At 46.4% G+C, this 19,023-nt stretch overlaps 1 long non-coding RNA gene across 1 annotated transcript in view; it reads right to left on the reverse strand.

Annotated features, from left to right (window-relative positions):
- Window positions 1-19,023, reverse strand: part of LOC138258646 (uncharacterized) — a 243,092-nt gene that overhangs the window by 141,484 nt on the left and 82,585 nt on the right. Inside the window, exons 2-3 of the long non-coding RNA XR_011198479.1 lie at window positions 15,404-15,537; window positions 9,395-9,528 (exon numbers count right to left, since the gene is read on the reverse strand). This is a non-coding gene — a long non-coding RNA (uncharacterized lncRNA). The remainder of the gene's footprint in view (window positions 1-9,394; window positions 9,529-15,403; window positions 15,538-19,023) is intronic.

The raw sequence follows: 19,023 nt of genomic DNA on the forward strand, positions 1-19,023 counted from the left end.
CCTCCTGAGTGACAGTTCAAGAGATTTGCCATTAGGCCAGAAGTGACCATGGTCTGATATCCATCAAAACATTACTATAACGTTCGTACAAAACATCTTACTAGTTTAACGCTTTGAAGTAATTTCATGGAGTAACCATTGCAATAACAATCTCTCTCGCTCTCTCTTCCATCCCATTATGAGATGGAAAAGTGAGAGAGTGACAGGACCTCGAGGAGAGCCTTAAGGACCCCACGGTCCTAACTGGCATCCTGCAGGAGCGGGCATTGCTCCAACAAGCAGGGAGCTGCTTAATATAGCAGCTCCCTGCATGCAGGAGCCAAGTTTTAGAAGTTGCGTGAAGGAAAACAGATAAACTTCACTTTCTGCAAGTGAAAGCTGTTTGACAGGAGACCCAGCGGCTGCAGGAGGAACAGTATTTGGGCTTCATGGAGGAACTCAGATCCATCAATTCCACCCTGGACACCATTGTAGGGGTGCTGACGGAACTCCTCAACATCAGGAGGGACACTGTGGCAAAACAAGGAGCCCCTGACACTAGCCTGGACGATGAACTGCCCACCACCTCCACCGGCGCTAGTGGACAGGAGGCACCGCCACAGGACCACCACACCACCACCCCACCCCCTGCAGAGGGAGAACCACCCCGCAAACGGTCCCTGAGATCCAGGACAAAGACAGAGAACGATGCCAAGACCCCCGCCAAGAAATGAGACCACCCTGATTGTCATCCTTTTGTCCCACCTTGTCACCCTGCCCATCCTTAAACTGCCCCAGCTCCACTTCATGTGCCCCTTTGGACAATGCACCTGTGAGACTAATAGACTGGACTCTGCCATGGACATTCCTCCACCATCACCCCTCACCATTTTGCAACCCCCTCCAACATTGAGCACTTAAATAAACACCCTTAAAACACAAAACAATCAGGAGTCTGTCTGTGATTTTGAAATAGTGTATTAGCAATTACAGTGGCAAAATGCTCTTTCAAATGTAATGTCAACATAGCTATGTCACACAGCTCTAGTCCATGAGGAAACAAAGCAGATGTCACACTGTGGGACCCACATCTGTGAAATCGTAAGGGAAAGTGACAACTCAGTGACCATACACTGGGTGAAAATGGCAGACAGATGAGAGGCAGTGGATTAAAATCAGATGCAGCAGGCAGTGTTGTCTTCCTACCTGTGTCTCACTGGAAGTATTGCAGGATCATCGTGTTCCTGTTGTCGATGTCCTCTTCTTCTGCTTCCTCGTCTTCACTGTCCACAGGGTCCACAGCTGCATCTGGACCATCCTCCTGTAGAAAAAGCACCTGCCATCGCAAAGCCAAGTTGTGAAGCATACAGCAGGCCACGATGATCTGGCACACCTTCTTTGGTGAGTAGAATAGGGAACCACCTGTCATATGGAGGCATCGGAACCTGGCCTTCAGGAGGCCGAAGGTCCGCTCTATAATCCTCCTAGTTCACCCATGGGCCTCATTGTAGCGTTCCTCTGCCCTTGTCCTGGGATTCCTCACTGGGGTCAGTAGCCATGACAGGTTGGGGTAACCAGAATCACCTGCAAATGGCGAGGGACAACTGTTAGACACACACTGACTCATAGGGACATCCACAGACCAAGACAACTATTCCCACTGATTTTGGTCCAGGTGCTCACCTAATAGCCACACCCGGTGCCTCTGGAGTTGCCCCATCACATAAGTGATGCTGCTATTCCGCAGGATGTAAGCGTCATGCACTGAGCCAGGGAATTTGGCATTAACATGGGAGATGTACTGGTCTGCCAAACACACCATCTGCACATTCATCGAATGGTAACTCTTCCGGTTTCTGTACACCTGTTCACTCCTGCGGGGGGTACCAAGGCCACATGTGTCCCATCAATGGCACCTATGATGTTTGGGATATGTCCCAGGGCATAGAAGTCACCTTTCACTGTAGATAAATCCTCCACCTGAGGTAAAACGATGTAGCTCTGCATGTGTTTCAGCAGGGCAGACAACACTCTTGACAACACGTTCGAAAACATAGGCTGGGACATCCCTGATGCTATAGCCACTGTTGTTTGAAATGACCCACTTGCAAGGAAATGGAGTACTGACAGCACCTGCACTTGAGGGGGGATTCCTGTGGGATGGCGGATAGCTGACTTCAGGTCTGGCTCCAATTGGGCACACAGTTCCTGGATTGTGGCACGACCAAGCCTGTAGGTGATGATCACATGTCTTTCCTCCATTGTCGATAGGTCCACCAACGGTCGGTACAACGGAGGATGCCGCCATCTCCTCACATACCCCAGCGGACGGTGCCTATGGAGAAGAACAGCGAGCAGAGAGTCAACCAACTCTGAGGTACGTAAACACAGCTTACTCTGAAAATATTCATAAATCGAAATTTGACTGCATGAGTGGTTAGGCAAGGCCTAGGTATGTGTGACACAGTCAAAAATAATGCCCTCTGGGCCCCTGAAATGGCGGATGACTGACCTGTAAAGTTGGACGAGGGATATGAGGTAACTGCGCTGGCGTTCTACACCGTCGCGGAAGGCGGTTGAAGACCGCGGCGCAATTCTGCATTGGTTAACATTGGGCCCTATGGGTCCAGGAGCCAATGACGATGTACGCCGGCGGTGACGGTACGCACCACCGCAGAAGTGACCGCCATTTTCTATCTGTTCAATTACTCGATACCTGATCTTCGACAGGAGAGGACCTACACTGCAAGTGCTGCTGTGACCTCAGTCTGGAAGAGACAATGGCTCGTGTGTCTGGGGAAAGGGCCACTGCCTTCAGCACAGAGGAGTTGGAAAAATTAGTGGATGGGGTCCTCCCCAGAACACGCTACTCTAAGGTCCTCCAGATAAACAGGTAAGTACACTATGAGCATGCTGTAGGGGCAATGCCTGTGTGGAGTGGGGTGGATGAAAGATAGGGGGGAGTGAGAATGAGGCGTGCATGAAACGACAGTGAGCGCATGTGCGTCATGGCAAGGGTAGGGATGCGGGCCAATGACTGTGACGGTGCAGTTGGTAATTACTTCTCTTTTCTCCTGTACAATTCCTCTAGGTCAGCGCCCACCAGAAGAAGGACATCTGGCGTGCCATCGCCAAGGAAGTCCGGAGCCTGGGGGTCTACCACAGACGGAGCACCCACTGCCATAAAAGATGGGAGGACATTTGCCGCTGGAGCAAGAAGACGGCGGAGGCCCAGCTGGGGATGGCCTCCCAACGTGGGGGGTGCCCGTCGCACCATGACCCCCCTGATGTTCAGGCTCCTGGCGGAGGTGTATCCGGACTTGGACTGGCGCTTGAGGACATCACAGCAGACCCAAGGGGGTGAGTACACTCTCATTCTGCTGATTCAGTGTGCATTTTAGGTGTCTGGGTGGGCGGATGGGCTGTGGGTTCCCCTAGGCCAGGACGAGTTTGCTAGTTAAGTTCCCTTTTTCAGGCAGGCCCTGTGGCACCTCACCCCAACTCTGTACAGTGCCAACTACACCTAGTCAGGCTCCTGTAACATCCATGTGTGAAGAAATCGGCCATAGCCTTGTAAGCAATGTCCCAGGGATGGAATAGTGGAGCCCAAGTGCACAGCATAGTGCAGGGGGCTGAATGCACTGAACATGTTTTTCTTCTGTCTCCCCCCGCCACCTTTTTCAGGTCTCCCTGTACTTGTGTGCATTAGCATCATCAGGCGGAAGAGCAGTGGCACCGGAGCAGGAGGGAGCTGCATTCCACATGGCCCTGGACTATGGACTCCGAATTCACCAGTGGGACAGAGGGCGAAGGGAGCTCCACGGCGGGGACGGGAGCTGACACCAGCGAGACAGACTCCTCCTCTTATGGGAGCTCCCTTGCGGTGGCGGCCCCATCTGTGCCCCCCGCATCTACAGGTACAGCCGCCACTGCCCTCCCAGCAGGCCTTCAGCCTTTGCCCCGTGCCCGCTCACCCAGGAGGGTGGGCATTGCCTTCGCCCCAGGCACCTCAGCCCCTGCCCCGTCACCCCTGCTGCCCTCATTGAGGAGGCCATTGACCTCCTCAGGTCCCTCACTGTTGGGCAGTCTACCATTTTGAATGCCATCCAGGGTGTAGAGAGGCAGTTGCAACAAACCAATGCATTCCTGGAGGGCATTCACTCTGGTCAGGCAGCCCTTCAGCGAGCTTTTCAGACTCTGGCCTCAGCACTGATGGCAGCCATTGTCCCTGTCTCTTGCCTCCCCCCTCCAACTTCCTCCACCCAGACCCACACCCCTGTACCTCAGCCTATCCCAAGCACACCATCAGACCGGCATGCACACACCTCAACACACAAGGGAAGCTCTGGCAAACATAAGCATCACACATCCCACAGGCACTCACTCAAGCATCACACACATGCAGACACACCAACATCCACTGCGTCCCCCTCCTCCTCGTCTCCCTCCTTGTCTCGTCTCCTCAGCCACTACCTCCATCACCAGCACACCCACCACCACACCCCGCTCACGTGCACTCACCACCCCCACTACCATTCACACATCCCCTGTGTCCTCTCCCAGTGTGTCTGTGAGACCACCTCCCAAGGTACACAAACGCAGCCACAGACCCACCCAACAGCCATCCACTTCACGACAGCCTCTAGCCCATGCACCTTCATCCAAAGTCACCAAATGTACACCGCCTACAACCACTACTTCTTCCTCCACTCCCAAACCCCCTCCAGCTACCCGTCCCAGTGTTCCTAAGAAACTTCTCCTGGCCAGCCTTGAACTGTTTCCATCACCTCCCCCACCCCGTCAGTCTCCTAGGGCCCGACTCTCCAGGTCCCAACCTAGCACCTCAGCCACAACATCGGCGGGACTAGTGGTGCCAGTAGTCACCGGATTATGGAGTGCACCAGGCGGCAGGGCAGGCAGTGTGGCAAGGAGCCAGAGAACGGACAGTCCCCCACCTGTCAAGCATAAAAAGTTGGACTGTGCCCGGCGGGAGAGGGGAAAGAAACCACCCACCAAAGCCGCTACCAGGGGTACAGTTGGGAGTGTGGAGACAGCTGCGGCACCATCCAAGGGGAGAAAGGGGCACATTAAAACCAGCAAGTCTGGGAAGATCAGCACGGCGGACAACACCGCCACCAGCCCCGCTGCCCAGGAAGCGACCGCCAGCAGCAGCCCCGGTGCCAAAGACAGGACCACCAGCAGCCCCGCTGCCCAGGAAGCGACCGCCAGCAGCAGCCCCGCTGCCACAGACAGGACCGCCAACAGCTGAACCGCTGCCCAGGACACCGCTGCCAGCAGCCCCGCAGGGCAGAACAAGACTGCCAGCAGCTGAACCGCTGCCCAGGACACCGCCACCACAAGCACCGCTGCCAAGGACACCACCACAAGCACCGCTGCCCAGGACACCGCCGCCAGCAGCCCCGCAGGCCAGTCAGCGCAAATGATTTGGACGCTACTGAGTCTGCCACAGGGAGGATGAAGCACTCTGGGCACAAGGCCCCCTCCAGAACCAGTGGAGAGATACATCCACTACCTCAGTCCTTGGCAGGATGAAGCACTCTGGGCACAAGGCCCCCTCCAGAACCAGTGGAGAGATACATCCACTACCTCAGTCCTTGGCAGGATGAAGCACTCTGGGCACAAGCCCCCTCCAGAACCAGTGGTGACTGTTATCCACTTGAGAGACTGTGGCTTTGCACTCCCCAGGTTTGAACAGTGGGCAAACCACCCACTGTAGAGACTTGAGAGACTGTGGCTTTGCACTCCCCAGGATTGAACAGTGGGCAAACCACCCACTGTAGAGACTTGAGAGACTGTGGCATTGCACTCCTGAGGATTGAACAGTGGGCAAACCACCCACTGTAGAGACTTGTGAGACTGTGGCCTTGTACTCCCCAGGATACATCAATGGGCATGGATCTGGTGTCGTGCACTCAACCGGCTGAGGTGCCCCCCCTTCCCCTCCCCCTGGGGTGCCTGTTTTATTTCTATCTGATGCCCCTGCAGTGTTCTCTCCGTTTTGATCGGGAATTGAGTGTGGGCCTCGCCCATGCCTTTTGGGCCCAGTGATCCACGGACTATGATGGTGGAATCCCTTGGACTTGTGTTCTTGGTGTATATAATTGTATATAGTATAAATGTATATATTTGTATATATTTTTGATTTTTGATGTGAATATATCACAATTATTCGATTCATTTCCTTTTGTCCTTGCATTCTTTCAGCGGGGGTGGGGGGTGTAACTGTGATGTATCAACATGTACTTGTGTGTGTGTTGTAGTGGGGGAGGGTGGGGGTTTTGCGTGTTGCGTGTGTGTGTCACTGTTTTTTCCCTCCCCTGTGTCGTAGGTGCAGTACTCACCGTTGTCTTCGCCGCTGGCGTTCGTGCTCCTGGTAGAGGAGCAAGAAGATAAAGGCTGGCAGAATTTGGAGCTCTGGTTCCATGGTGTCCTGGTTCCTCGTGGGGTGTGTAGAGGTGAGCGTTTTCCCTTCGAAGCCGCTTTAACACCGACCACCTGGGTTGTAATGACCACCAGGGTGTTCTAGGTCGTCATCATCTTGTTTTTGCAATAGCACAGCTCCAGTGGCTCTATCTGATTCATCAGTGACCACTGTAAATTTCTTCATAGTGTCAGGATGACGTAGTATCGGAGATTCTGTAAAGGCGTGTTTTAGATTCTGAAAAGCTCTTTTAGCTTCTTCTGTTCAAGTAAAACCTTTCTTTAGGTTTTCTTTCTTGATGGTCTAGGTTATCTGACCTTTTTTGTCCTTTATAAATTGTCTATAGAAATTGAATAACCCTAAAAAAGCACTGTGTCTTCTTGACAGAAGTCGGAGATGGCCAATCTAGTATGGCTTGTACTTTTTCTGGATCCATAGAAATGCCAACTTGATTGATACAGAAACCAAGATAATATACCTTAGTCTTCTTGAACTCGCACTTCTCGGGCTTACAATATAGATTGTTCTGTCAGAGTCTTTCCAGAACGTGACGCACATGATATTCGGGACAATGAGAATATATCGGAATGCCATCCAGATAGACTATAACACTTTGATTCAAAAGATCTGAGAAAAATTGAATCCATAAATCTTTGGAATATGGAAGGTGCATTAGTCAGACCAAAAGGCATGACGCGATATTAAAGATTACCTACCGGGGTACGGAAAGTAGTCTTCCATTCATCTCCTTCCTTGATTCGTAACTGATGATAGGCACCCCACAAATCTAACTTGGTAAAAATCGTGGCCCCTTGGACTGCTTCCAAAACATCCTTAATGAGAGGTAGGGGATACCTATCCTTGATGGTAATCTTATTTAACCCTTGAAAGTCAATAAAGGGACGTAGATCTTTAGTCTTCTTTGGTACCAGGAAAAGAGGAGCCCCAGCAGGTGATTTAGAGGGAACAATCAAGCCACTTTGCCTGTTTTCTTCTAAGTATTCCTTAAGAGCCTTCCTTTCTTTCTCTGATATGGAATACATTCTTCCAAATGGAACCACCTCCCCAGGTATCACAGCAGTAGTGCAGTCATACTCCCGATGAGGAGGCAAAATAGGTCTTTGAGGTTTCTTGAACACGTCGGAGTAATCCTGGTAACATCTGGGTACCCCTTGAATCAGATGATAGTACTGCTTGCATCAGTGGAAGAAAAAATGTACCCTCTTTGAGACCAATAAGAATCTGTTGGATAGCAATGTACTTGACAAAAGTGGGATGAAAGTGATATGGTCCTTGTTTCCCAGTTGAAATATGGATTGTGTTGTGTTAGCCAAGGCATACCCAGAATCATTGTATGGTTAGGGGAAGATATCAAGTCAAAGGCAACATCTTCCTTATGTTTTCCGAATTGCAGGCAAAGACTTGGAGTGGTATCCACCACTGGGCCGGAAGTTAAGGGAGAGCCATCAACTGTTTGAACATGCTCTGGAACCTCTTTAGGAGCACGGGGTATTCCTTTTTCCTTAGCCCAGTTCTCATCTACGAACATTCCACTGGCTCCACAATCCAATAATGCAAATATTTGTTCTTCCTGCTTAGGACACTGCAGATAGAATCACTGAGAATTTAAAGAGAGCTGTGGTACTTTCTCTGGAGGAGCAGATAGAAGGTATCCCAATGCTTTCCGTCCCCTTCCTTCTCACAGGGGATAGGAGTTGGCGTTTCCCAAAGGTCTAATGGGACGGACTGGACACAATCAAATTAAATGCCCCGGACTGCCACAATATAGACACAAGCCTTTGTGTCATCTGTTTTCTCGCTCTGCTTCAGATAACGGTCCACGAGCAACATCTATTTGCATAGGTTCTTCATCTGTAGAAACTGTATTTTTTTATCGATCCTCTTCAGGACGACGTGCAGAGGGGCACATATACACAGGCTGGGACGGAAACCTGGACCTTAATTTCCCCAATCTATGCTCTTGTAAACAAAACTCGATATTAAGTGCCACATCCATTAGTTCCTTCAATGATGATGCCTGGATGGAATGTACCAGTTCATCTTTTATTTTGTATCGTAACCCTCAACGAAAGTGTGTCACCAAAGTAGGTTCAACACACGTGGTTTCAGCTGCTAGTTGTTTGAAACAAGTTATGTAAGTCAGGACATCCTGATTCCCTTGTTGTATCTCACATAACACCTCTTCAGCAGCAGCTTCCAGTCCAGGTCATTCGAACATTTGTTTAAAGGCTTGAAGAAAATCTGAATAGTTAGATAATAAGGAGTCATTGGTGGCTACCAAGGGGGTTGCCCAGGCTAGGGCTGGACCAGACAGGGAGCTTATCAAATAACCAACCTTGTTCTTCTCCTGGGTAAACTGAGAGGGTCGAAAAGCAAAATATACTGTTAAGGAATCGAGAACTTCTTTTAACTTGTTTGGGTTTCCCGAATAACGTGGTTTTGAGGCAGAGATAGTAGGTACATCAATTGATCTAGTCACCAGGTGTTAGGGTTTGTGCACAGCAAAGAGCATGTCCCCTCTCACTGCACTAGTGGGTTCTGTAATAGCTCCCTTTTAAACTTACTATTCAAACCCTTTCTTGTTATCTCACCTTCCCCCCCCTTAGGCTTCTGTGTATGTTGTTTAATGTGCTGTTTTGTTTACACATTGGGCCTTGCTTTTACCAAGGCTTCTTTAAAACACTCCTCCCTAGGCCATGTGTTAATTCAACTCATTTGCATAATAACTGAAACTCTGCACACCTTTCAAGAACATGTGCAGCATGTGAGGACCACACCCAGCCCTTCAAACCACACCCAGCTCTGCTCACCTTTCAAGAACATGTGCAGCATGTGAGGACCACACCCAGCCCTTCAAACCACACCCAGCTCTTCGAACCACACCCAGCCCTGTCTATAAAAGGCAGCCCCCGAGCCTCACCCAGTGCTTGTGCTCGTCTACCTCCCGCTTACCTGAGTACAGATCCCTCGGCGCTGGCACTCCTGCTCTCTACAGACTTTCATTGGCTTCAATGGGCGCAGCTGCTGGCTCTTCCTTCTTCTGGTTTCCGGTTCCTCCTTGCCTCAGCCTCTCTCCTACAAACAACCTGCAAAAGAGAAAGAAGACAAGGTTAGACTGATCAGTATCTCTTGCCAGCAACAAGTAAGTGCAAAACTTTTTATTACCTGAAGGAACTTTGACAACAATTTCTGGATTCGTGTGTGGACGGTTTGAAGCAAGATACCTTCCACGAACATTGTGATTCAGGCTCTTTGTTGCAAGAATACCTTGCGGAGGTTTGTGAAACAAACATTGTTTTTTTTTTTATGGAACTTTTAAGAATCGAACAGTGGAAACCATTAACAGTAAGGCAAACAGTAAATCAAGGACTTGCACAAATTACATGCTGTATTTTGATGTAAAAGTACAGTATTTGTTTTCCAAAAGATTCTGGAGATATGGGAAAAGTGAGTCTGCTATTGGGAATTTAGGCTTTAGTTATATTAAGATGAATGTTTGATATTGGTAATTCTGATAACGGTATTTGTTTAATGTTTTAGAAGCTTTACAGTAATAGAAAGCACATCCCAGAGCAGTAACACATTCCAAACCTGGAAACTCGAGACCAGGATCCAAGAGGTACTTTTAGAAGAGAATTTCTAATAAATAAAGGGATAGTCAGGAACCCATTTAGGAATAGGTTGCACTTATCTGTTCTTTGTTTATGTTTCATTAGGCATCAGTTTCTACAGAAGTCAGAAAGGGCCGCAGATTTGTGCAGCACTTCAACAGTGGAAACGCAAGAACGGTGTTGTCTCTCTTTTTTATTTTATCCACTTCCCCCCTACCCTTGAGCTTCTGTTCTTAGTGCACTGTGTTAAAAACTAGTGTGCTGGAACAAGCAGTTTCAGGGTGGGGTCGGATTGTCTTCAACCTCCATCAGAACTGAACAAGAACTCAGGTGAGCTGGGCTTTGACAGAAGCACAAGCCTTAAAAAATTTCAGTTCTGGTGGACGATGAATACCGGGGAAGAAATAGAGGGCATTGACGTCACGGATATGGCGCAGGCCCTAAATGAGGACTTGGCTCATAATGAATCAGTGTCTGGCATCTTACAACATATGCAAGAGGAAATAGAGAGATTAAAGATGGAGAATACCTATTTAAAACAGGATTTAAGCAGGTATAAATTTAGGAGATCTCAGTGGAACACAGCTTTTACGCCTTTGTTTAAAACCACCTCAGAGACAGGGGCGCCATCAAAACATACAACTTTGCCTCCCCTAGTTGAGGTTACTGTTAATGTTCCTAATGCTGTGCCCTTAGCAGCACCTGAACGTTTTCATGGAGATAGTAACAAATTCCATGTTTTTATCCATCAATGTCAATTACACTTCGTTTGTAAGCCACAACAGTTCCCTACTGATGCTACGAAAGTGGCATTCGTCTTGTCTTATTTGGGTGGCACAGCAGCCAATTGGTCAATTCCTTTCGTGGATAGAGATGATCCCATCCTCCATAATTGGAATCAATTTAAACGTACCATGACCAGCCTTTTTGCAAAACACACTTTCATGCAGGCAAGTGATAATGAGCTTTTAAATCTTAAACAAGGTAACAAGGATTTATTGACCTATCTCACTAGTTTTAATCGTTTACTCACCGAGACACAGTGGCCAGAAGGAAAGCGTGTCTCCCTTTTTTATAAAGGTTTGAGAGACGAGTTAAAAGACGCGCTGGCTCATATCGTTGATTTGCCAGAAGACTATTCGGACATTGTAGATTTAGTTGTGAAATTAGAATATAGACTAGGAGAAAGAAAGGGTGATAAATACAAACTGGAATCACGGTTAACTTTTATTAAACACGAGAAGAAAGACACAGATAATAAACTCCATGAACCTGAGCCTATGCAAATAGGGACACTCAGAGGTCCACTCACATCAGAGGAAAAAGAAAGAAGGAGAAAACTTCAATTATGTTTATATTGCGGCAGGGCAGGTCACTTTGCCAGAGAATGTCCAGTAAAGCCTAAAACTCCACAAAAGGGTGCTGTTTCCTCCACCTCCTCAACTGAATCGGGAAACGATTAAGCTCGACAAGGGGAGAGGTTACTTGTTCGAGAAAACATCTTAATCAAACCTCTAATGCTGCAGCCTTCATGGTACCGCACATACCTAGACATTTCATAATTCAGGTCGTTTTAATTGTTACTACCCAAGTGAGGCATTCTCTCCCTGTCCTACTGGACTCAGGCGCGACAGGAAATTTTGTGGATAATAAGTTAGCTGAAAACTTAGGACTTCCTATGTGCCTAAAGCCTTGTCCAGAAGCAGTATGTGCAGTGGATGGGTCAGAATTGACCTCTGGATTAATCACAAAACAAACAAGTCCACTTGTTATGGTCTGTCAGAACGGGCACACAGAGGTGATTAGCTTTGATCTGATAGATACTCCTAATTTTGGTTTGATTCTCGGGGTACCCTGGTTAACAACTCATAACCCAAAAATTGACTGGGTGAATAGAACTGTTACTTTGGATTCCTCTTTCTGTAGAACCAATTGCTATCAAGAAGCAGGTACAGAACAGAGCACAGTATTACACTGTGCTAGTGTTACACAAGATGAACCAAGTCTCCCTCCTGAATATTCTGACTTTAAAGACGTCTTTGATCCAGTAAAGGCTAGTGTGCTGCCCCCACATCGGTCTTATGACTGCCGTATAGATCTTATCCCAGGGGCCCCTTTACCTAATAACAGAGTATATGCTTTGACTGACGAAGAAACCAAATACTTAAGAACCTACCTAGATGACCTACTACAGTCTGGGTTCATCCGTCATTCCACATCTCCGGTATCATCTCCACTCTTTTTTATCCCGAAGCCGGATAAATCCCTGCGCGCGTGTATCGATTATAGAGGACTAAATAAGGCTACAATAAAGAATAAATATCCTCTTCCTCTAATACCTGTGTTGTTGGATCAATTAAGACATTCTACTGTATACACTAAACTAGATCTGCGGGGAGCTTACCACCTGGTCTGAGTAAAAGAGGGGGATGAGTGGAAGACAGCTTTCAAGACAAAGTTTGGTTTATTTGAGTACACAGTAATGCCCTTTGGGTTATGTAATGCCCCTGCGGCCTTTCAGTTCTTTATAAATGAGGTCCTACACGAATTCCTGGACGTTTGTGTCATAGTATACATAGACGACATCCTCATTTACTCTAAGAACTCAGAAGAACATACCCAACATGTTCGTGCAGTATTATCAAAGTTAAAAGAAAATCATCTTTTTGCTAAGTTAGAAAAGTGTACTTTTAATGTCAGCAAGGTGGACTTTTTAGGATACTGCCTGTCACCTCAAGGAATAACTATGGATGTAAAGAAAATCAGTGCTATTGCTGATTGGCCAGAACCATCCTCTGTAAAAGATATTCAGAAATTTCTGGGTTTCGCCAATTTTTATAGGAGGTTTATTGCACATTTTGCAGACATTGCGGCCCCAATAACTACCTTGTTGCGGAAAGGGCAACGATTTCTTTGGACTGATGAGGCGGCACACGCCTTTCAACTCCTAAAACAAAAGTTCACTTCAGCCCCAATTCTGAAACATCCTGATCCTGACTTGCCCTTTTTTGTTGAAGCGGATGCTTCACAAGTAGCTTTAGGAGGAGTTCTCTCTCAACGAGATATAGTAGATGGCCAGTTACATCCTATAGCCTTCTATTCCAAAAAGTTATTACCAGCTGAACAAAATTACACTGTGGCTGAAAGGGAACTACTAGCTATCAAAGTAGCCTTTTCAGAATGGAGGCATCATTTAATGGGAGCCAAGTACCCAGTTACAATCTTTTCTGACCATAAGAACCTACAGTTTTTTGGATCACTTAAAGCACTAACACCACGTCAGATGCGCTGGTTAAATTTTTTTAGCACATTTGACTTTGTTATAACCTATAGACCAGGTGCACAACAAATTCAATCTGATGTGTTATCTAGATACGGACATACCTCAGACATGAAACAAGATAAAATAGGAGAACCCATTATTCCTCCCCAAAAGTTTTTGGCACCAGTACAACAGAAGGATTTCATCACAGATCTATATAATGCACACATGCAAATAGCACCTCAGGATTGGGTAAAGGATTCCCATAACACAATACAACGAGGTTTATTGTCTCACGACAACATGCTGTTAGTGCCCACCTCTGAATTACAAACACAGGTGATAATTTGGCATCACGCCTCACCGTTGGCAGGTCACCCTGGTTGGGTAAAAACCCTGGAAAATGTGCAAAAACACTTTTGGTGGGACACTATAAGAAAGGACATTAAGCAATTTGTCACTACCTGTCCAATTTGTGCAAGACATAAATCTTCTCATAAGGCCCCTGACGGCTTGTTAATACCAATGCCAATACCCAAGCAACCTTGGCACACTGTGAGCGTAGACTTTATTGTAGGCTTACCACCTGTAAAATCCTTCACAACAGTGTTGGTTATAGTGGATTTTTTATCTAAAATGGCACATTTTGTACCATTACGGAAATTACCCACGGCGGCAGAATTTGCCGATATTTTTATAAGGGAAATTGTGCGTTTACATGGTTTGCCAAGCAAAGTGGTGTCAGATCGAGGGAGCCAGTTCAACTCTAGATTTTGGAAAAAATGATGTGAAAAACTGAAAATAGATGTGGCATTATCCACTGCTTTCCACCCAGAGACAGATGGACAGACTGAACGACTGAACCAAACCTTACTTCAAACGCTACGTTGTTTATTGGCTGATTATTCTAGTGAATGGGTGGAAGCTCTCCCTGTAGCGGAGTTTGTTTATAATAATACTGAGCATTCAGCTCTACTTTGCTCACCATTCTATTTCTTGCAGGGGTATCATCCAAGAGCTATACCCATTTTGTTAGAAGAGTCCCTGTTGCCTACAGTAACGGATAGACTAACGAGGTTAGGTGACATACAAGACAAAGCCAGGAAACATTTATTAAAGTACAAGGAAAGCATGAAAAGACAAGCAGACAAACACAGATCTGAGGCCCCAATGTATAAAATTGGTGACAAGGTATGGCTCTCCACAAAGAACCTAAACATAGAGGGATCCCGAAAGCTGCAACCAAGTTTCATTGGACCCTTTAGTATAACTGCCATAGTAAACCCGGTAACAGTAAAATTAGATTTACCAAAAGAATATCCAGTACATACTACATTCCATGTGTCCTTGCTTAAGCCGTACAACCCAAAAACCCGACCTGAACCACCACCTCCACCCATACCAATTAAGGGAAATCTAGAATATGAAGTGAAAAGCATAAAAGACTCAAAAAGAATTAGTGGACGTCTGTTTTATTTAGTAGAATGGAAAGGATATGATGAATCTGAGAATTCATGGGAACCAGCATCATATGTACATGCCCCACAGCTGATTAGACGGTTTTATTTAAAAAACCCAGGAAAACCCCGTCCTGTAGGAGGGCCTTTGAGGGGGGCAACTGTTAGGGTTTGTGCACAGCAAAGAGCATGTCCCCTCTCACTGCACTAGTGGGTTCTGTAATAGCTCCCTTTTAAACTTACTATTCAAACCCTTTCTTGTTATCTCACCTTCCCCCCCCTTAGGCTTCTGTGTATGTTGTTTAATGTGCTGTTTTGTTTACACATTGGGCCTTGCTTTTACCAAGGCTTCTTTAAAACACTCCTCCCTAGGCCATGTGTTAATTCAACTCATTTGCATAATAACTGAAACTCTGCACACCTTTCAAGAACATGTGCAGCATGTGAGGACCACACCCAGCCCTTCAAACCACACCCAGCTCTGCTCACCTTTCAAGAACATGTGCAGCATGTGAGGACCACACCCAGCCCTTCAAACCACACCCAGCTCTTCGAACCACACCCAGCCCTGTCTATAAAAGGCAGCCCCCGAGCCTCACCCAGTGCTTGTGCTCGTCTACCTCCCGCTTACCTGAGTACAGATCCCTTGGCGCTGGCACTCCTGCTCTCTACAGACTTTCATTGGCTTCAATGGGCGCAGCTGCTGGCTCTTCCTTCTTCTGGTTTCCGGTTCCTCCTTGCCTCAGCCTCTCTCCTACAAACAACCTGCAAAAGAGAAAGAAGACAAGGTTAGACTGATCAGTATCTCTTGCCAGCAACAAGTAAGTGCAAAACTTTTTATTACCTGAAGGAACTTTGACAACAATTTCTGGATTCGTGTGTGGACGGTTTGAAGCAAGATACCTTCCACGAACATTGTGATTCAGGCTCTTTGTTGCAAGAATACCTTGCGGAGGTTTGTGAAACAAACATTGTTTTTTTTTATGGAACTTTTAAGAATCGAACAGTGGAAACCATTAACAGTAAGGCAAACAGTAAATCAAGGACTTGCACAAATTACATGCTGTATTTTGATGTAAAAGTACAGTATTTGTTTTCCAAAAGATTCTGGAGATATGGGAAAAGTGAGTCTGCTATTGGGAATTTAGGCTTTAGTTATATTAAGATGAATGTTTGATATTGGTAATTCTGATAACGGTATTTGTTTAATGTTTTAGAAGCTTTACAGTAATAGAAAGCACATCCCAGAGCAGTAACACATTCCAAACCTGGAAACTCGAGACCAGGATCCAAGAGGTACTTTTAGAAGAGAATTTCTAATAAATAAAGGGATAGTCAGGAACCCATTTAGGAATAGGTTGCACTTATCTGTTCTTTGTTTATGTTTCATTAGGCACCAGTTTCTACAGAAGTCAGAAAGGGCCGCAGATTTGTGCAGCACTTCAACAGTGGAAACGCAAGAACGGTGTTGTCTCTCTTTTTTATTTTATCCACTTCCCCCCTACCCTTGAGCTTCTGTTCTTAGTGCACTGTGTTAAAAACTAGTGTGCTGGAACAAGCAGTTTCAGGGTGGGGTCGGATTGTCTTCAACCTCCATCAGAACTGAACAAGAACTCAGGTGAGCTGGGCTTTGACACCAGGGCCTGCCTTAGAGCAGTATTTTCCATACGTAGTTGTGGTAATTCTTGTACCTGTTGCTGTACGGTATGAAGCATCGACTGTTCAGTTTCTATGACATCTTCTGGAGGACCATCCATGGCTCCAGGGCAACGCAGAAATTTTGGGCATTGCAATCTGTCACGACTTGAATGCTTCTTACCGCTACAATCAGCCAGTCTCTAGACACCACTTGGTTTCTTGCTTGTTCTGGATTGACCAAGGTAGGGGTGACCCTTTCCAGTAGCCACGGTTCTGCTGATAATAAAGCACCAATCAGGCTGTACCTTCCAGAAGGAGTCCCAGAGGAAAAAAGCCAATGTGGCAAACACCCCAGAATCAAGGACTTCTGAAAAAGAAGAACCAAAACTCAAAAAAGAATTGGAACAATCCGCAGGCGGAAAAGGATCAGAAGAAATACAAAATCGCAGGATACAGGAACAAGGAGCACAACCACGAAGGAAGTGTTTGCAACACAAGGAACAGAAGACCAACTGTGCTTACATACTGACAAACAGGAAGTGACATGCAGGAAGTGACATGCTGGAAGTATTGAAGACACCATCTTAGATTGGGAAAGACCACATTCAGATGAATGGAAAAATAGCCATATTATAGAAAGGTAGTGAGCAAAGCATGCAGGCAAAGGACCACAGACTCTTGGGAAGAAGAAACATGGCTAAGGCAGGGAAAAGGAAAAAAGGAAAAAAAAGAAGAAAAGTGGAAAACAGCAAGAATAGGTAAGCAACTTAAGAGGGTAAAGAGCGAGGGCAGAGTAAACATTGCCCAAAGGAAAGTTTAGCCAAAAAGCGGACCGCGGCAGAAACGGCCATCCGAGACGCGGACCGCCTATCTGACCGTAGCCCGTAATTGAGGTGCCGCCGATCTTCATGGCATCACATTCTCAGCATCTTCAGGGTGTGGAAACATGATGCAGTGATAGAATTGACACATGCTGCCCTAATTGCTGTCTCTGATTATTGTGAGGTTTCTGGCACGGGTGCTGGGTGTGGGCCCAAGTTCGGCCGGCCCCCATTTGGAGTCCCAAAGTGAGGTTTCTTGCTGAAGATCACTACTGTCTTGTCTGTTGAGCTTGAGACAGTTGACATTCATCCAGTTAACAACTTCGGGCATGCAGATGGTGAACCTTTTTCTTGTGTTTGGGGTCTTACCTGAGAGAAAGAATATGAGTTGTATATCAACAGCAGTGGAGAGGATTTTAATGTTTTTTACACAGATGGCATTGAACAGAGGGACCAAGTATACATTGAAGAGGGTGGGGCTGAGTGGTGAACCTTAAGGCACCCCGCAGATGAGTTTGCAGGCTTCCAAAGATAAAGGTGCCAGACTCACAGCTTGTCCTATCCTTTGAAAAGGAGCAGATCTAGTGGCTAGCATGTCCTTGGATGTCAATCTTGTGCAATCATGGAGAGTGGGATGTGATACTGTCAAATGCTGCTAAGAGGTGCAGGAGAATGAGGGCTGCTGAGTGTCCTCTGTCAAGGATCATGCGGATGTTGCCTGTGGCAGTGATGAGTGCTGTTTCTGTACAGATTTGGGGCCTGAATCTGGACTGTGTGGTGGCAAGGAGCAGGTAGTTGTTGAGGTGGTCGTGAGGCACTGGTTGATTAGTTTCTCTTTATAGGGTGTGGTAGGAGGGAGATAGGTCTGGAGTTGGAAAGCATGGCTGGGTCAGCTGGTGAAGTAAGAGTTAATCTAGAAACTGCAGCAAACTGAAGAAGTCACATACCATCAAATCAATGAAGTATTAAATCTCAAGTTCAATCCAATGCCAAATGTCGATTATGAAATATGTTTTCAGTCAGGAAGGACAAAGTTGGTGAAACTGACGAATTTGATGAGAAACTTGATATGCTCGTCAAAAGGTGTACATTCAATAAATTCAATGAAGAAGCCATATGTCTCAGAATTATTAACTGATGTCTGTTACATTCATTCAGATGATGAATGCTGAGAGAAACCCTTTGTCTAGTTCTCATGAAGGCCAGAGCTGAGGAATGTGCTGATCAACAAGTCACTGATATGGAGGCTGGAGGTGCCCAAAATTAGTCAGTCATGGACATGAAAAGTTAGCAGAAACCCAAAACTAAAGGACACAAAGTGATGTTTCTAAAGAAAAAGAAACAGTGCTTTAGATGTTTATTTTTGTTTCCACATTAAGGTAAATGTCCCACCATTGGATGCAATATGCAGTATGCAAAGGATGTGGAAAGGACAACCATTTTTTAATGGTTTGCAAGGTGAAGGAAAAGCTAAGTGTGTCACAACAAGAAAACAAAATGGATGCTCAAACGTTCCAGAAGTGATGTTCTATGCACACCCACAAGGCCAAGTAGCAACATCATCGGAGGCAAATCGACACTAAATGGAATTGATCATCATCTAAATCTTAGTCCAAGAGTTCTTAAGTTTCGTTGTCAAGTGACAGTGAGGAAGGTGGATGTGCCATCTCCCTGGTTACCGCAGGAAAAAGTGAGCATGTCTGACTGACCCCATGCAAAAAAAGAATTTGAGTGAAAGTAAACTCGCCAAGTAAAATCACAGAAGTTATTCAAACATTGTCCGATTACACTA

The sequence above is a fragment of the Pleurodeles waltl genome, chromosome 9 (assembly GCF_031143425.1).
Source record: "Pleurodeles waltl isolate 20211129_DDA chromosome 9, aPleWal1.hap1.20221129, whole genome shotgun sequence".
NCBI classification, from domain to species: Eukaryota; Metazoa; Chordata; class Amphibia; order Caudata; family Salamandridae; genus Pleurodeles; species Pleurodeles waltl.